This window comes from Salmo trutta, chromosome 15, assembly GCF_901001165.1.
Source record: "Salmo trutta chromosome 15, fSalTru1.1, whole genome shotgun sequence".
Lineage (NCBI taxonomy): Eukaryota > Metazoa > Chordata > Actinopteri > Salmoniformes > Salmonidae > Salmo > Salmo trutta.
The window spans coordinates 39,534,525-39,538,217 of record NC_042971.1 but is presented as its reverse complement, the minus strand read 5'-3'; positions in this window follow the sequence as shown (position 1 = coordinate 39,538,217).

Genomic DNA, 3,693 nt, shown 5'->3' with positions numbered 1-3,693 from the left:
ATGTGTTAAATGTGGAATTCAAACTGAATAAAAGCAGTTCAGTACAGTAAGAATTGGTCTGATTACTTTAGTAGACTACTATATAGACTACCCAGATGAACTAGGGGCTGAGTAGTCGAAGCACGGGGATGTGCCTTCCCATTTTTGGAGGGGGCAGTGTAGCGACCCTCGCTATATGAGTCACATTATAATTCCCTCTAAGTGGGTCAACCCTATTGGTACAATGTGTAGGGTGTTTTCCTTTGATGCCAGTGACCCGGGTTCTATTCCCTTCTATCCCGTTCGCTTCAATACCAAAAGGCTAAAATCTATTGGTGAGGTCGCTAGGTGTTGTACTAATGTTGTTTAGTATTAGTACAAAGTATACAACGTATGTATATAGATACTAGATACTAGATAGATATATAGATTTATTATTTATTTTTTGCTCACTCGCCTCAGTTTTCAAAAAATGAAATCCGTTATGCAGTTAATTAAATCTTTATAGCCTTATTGTAAAATTAAGTTATGTGTATTTATTTATTATGTAACGATATTCCAACCTTGTTTAGCGTTATCTAGTGAGTCATGTGGCATGATTCCACTATTTGTACCCGTTTGGATCAGTTTCAATGGTAGATATTTATTGTCAAGGCGAACCACCGATTCCACTATTGTTGCTCATCGCTAATGTTTTTCACATCACTGTGGTGTTTTTCACTACCACCTCATGGGTGAAGCTTTGAATTAAACTAGGCCTAGGCTAGATACAAGTCAGGTACAGACGCAACAAGATAATAGTTCTCTGTAGCTCAGCTGGTAGAGTATGTTGCCTACAATGCCAAGATAGTAGGTTTGATTCCTGGAACCACCTGTACATAAAATGTATACACGCATGACTAAATCACTTTGGATAAGAGTATGCTAAATGGCTTATACACTGCTCAAAAAAATAAAGGGAACACTTAAACAACACAATGTAACTCCAAGTCAATCACACTTCTGTGAAATCAAACTGTCCACTTAGGAAGCAACACTGATTGACAATAAATTTCACATGCTGTTGTGCAAATAGAATAGACAACAGGCGGAAATTATAGGCAATTAGCAAGACACCCCCGATAAAGGAGTGGTTCTGCAGGTGGTGACCACAGACCACTTCTCAGTTCCTATGCTTCCTGGCTGATGTTTTGGTCACTTTTGAATGCTGGCAGTGCTTTCACTCTAGTGGTAGCATGAGACGGAGTCTACAACCCACACAAGTGGCTCAGGTAGTGCAGCTCATCCAGGATGGCACATCAATGCGAGCTGTGGCAAGAAGGTTTGCTGTGTCTGTCAGCGTAGTGTCCAGAGCATGGAGGCGCTACCAGGAGACAGGCCAGTACATCAGGAGATGTGGAGGAGGCCGTAGGAGGGCAACAACCCAGCAGCAGGACCACTACCTCCGCCTTTGTGCAAGGAGGAGCAGGAGGAGCACTGCCAGAGCCCTGCAAAATGACCTCCAGCAGGCCACAAATGTCTATGTGTCTGCTCAAACGGTCAGAAACAGACTCCATGAGGGTGGTACGAGGGCCTGACGTCCACAGGTGGGGGTTGTGCTTACAGCCCAACACCGTGCAGGACGTTTGGCATTTGCCAGAGAACACCAAGATTGGCAAATTCGCCACTGGCGCCCTGTGCTCTTCACAGATGAAAGCAGGTTCACACTGAGCACGTGACAGACGTGACAGAGTCTGGAGATGCCGTGGAGAACGTTCTGCTGCCTGCAACATCCTCCAGCATGACTGGTTTGGCGGTGGGTCAGTTATGGTGTGGGGAGGCATTTCTTTGGGGGGCCGCACAGCCCTCCATGTGATCGCCAGAGGTAGCCTGACTGCCATTAGGTACCGAGATGAGATCCTCAGACCCCTTGTGAGACCATATGCTGGTGCGGTTGGCCCTGGGTTCCTCCTAATGCAAGACAATGCTAGACCTCATGTGGCTGGAGTGTGTCAGCAGTTCCTGCAAGAGGAAGGCATTGATGCTATAGACTGGCCCGCCCGTTCCACAGACCTGAATCCAATTGAGCACATCTGGGACATCATGTCTCGCTCCATCCACCAACGCCACGTTGCACCACAGACTGTCCAGGAGTTGGCGGATGCTTTAGTCAAGGTCTGGGAGGAGATCCCTCAGGAGACCATCCGCCACCTCATCAGGAGCATGCCCAGGCGTTGTAGGGAGGTCATACAGGCACGTGGAGGCCACACACACTACTGAGCCTCATTTTGACTTATTTTAAGGACATTACATCAAAGTTGGATCAGCCTGTAGTGTGGTTTTCCACTTTAATTTTGAGTGTGACTCCAAATCCAGACCTCCATGGGTTGATAAATTGGATTTCCATTGATTATTTTTGTGTGATTTTGTTGTCAGCACATTCAACTATGTAAAGAAAAAAGTATTTAATAAGATTATTTCTTTCAATCAGATCTAGGATGTGTTGTTTAAGTGTTCCCTTTATTTTTTTGAGCAGTATATATGTGTTTTATTTTTCATTAATCTATTTTTTATTTAATTGTTCTTCCACTTTGATATTAGAGTATTTTGGTGTAGATGAAACAATAAAAATGATGTTACATTTACATTTACATCATTTAGCAGACACTCTTATCCAGAGCGATTTACAAATTGGTGCATTCACCTTATGATATCCAGTGGAACAACCACTTTACAATAGTACATCTATATCTTTTTTTTGGGGGGGGTTAGAAGGATTACTTTATCCTACCCCAGGTATTCCTTAATTGATGTAATCCTAATTTGTACACAACAAAAGGTGGAAAAAGTTGAGGCGCTGAAGGCACTGTAATTGCCCAGAATGTATACAATTTATTTTGAAGGCATATTTTGCCCATTATCTTAGCACCATATGTAATGTTCCTATCGCCATTTCTCACCCAAATTCTGTAGGTCATGCAAAAAGGTGTTGGCAACTGGTGTCTATGCAAGTTTCAATCATTTCTCAACTATTAACGAGTCAAAAGACTGGCATTGCATTTAGTGCTTGCTACTTTGGCTTGGTGTATGTTTTATGAAGCTGAGTATTCTGATTATAACTTGAGGTCTTAATATCTGACCCATAGATTGTATAATGATGACAATATCACACCATAAAGCAGCATGTTTAGTCTCCAAACTCTTCAACAGAACAGTACAAAGGTGTCTTCAGATACATAACATTCATATAGCCTTATTTGAATTAATGTTACTATACTGGTGCAACTCCAATCTTCTGACTGTATTTCATATTTCTTAAAGCAATTTAGACATACATTTTGGCTGTTTTCAAAGGATGTGGGAGATGAATCATACAAGCAGCTTTTTGTTATTTTTGCTATGTTGAACATTTAAAGGAAAGAAATAGCCTCCATTACCAGTGTTTTCACTGGTTGGGGACTTAACTCACATCTATATTTCAAACAGTACAATGATGTGTTGCCTAGTCTATAGGGATCATGTATTAAATTATGACCCACATAATTCACAAGGGTAACCTAGAGTCAGATGAGATGAATTACTTAGAACTGGTTGACATGCGTATAAAGTGTGACAATATTTTTTTTCACATTTTTCAATGAAACTGTAGCATCAAATTAACATGGTCTTCAGACCCATTCTCATTGGCTATGAGAGATGGACTCATATGACGTAAAGTTTCCGGGTTGTCGCCTC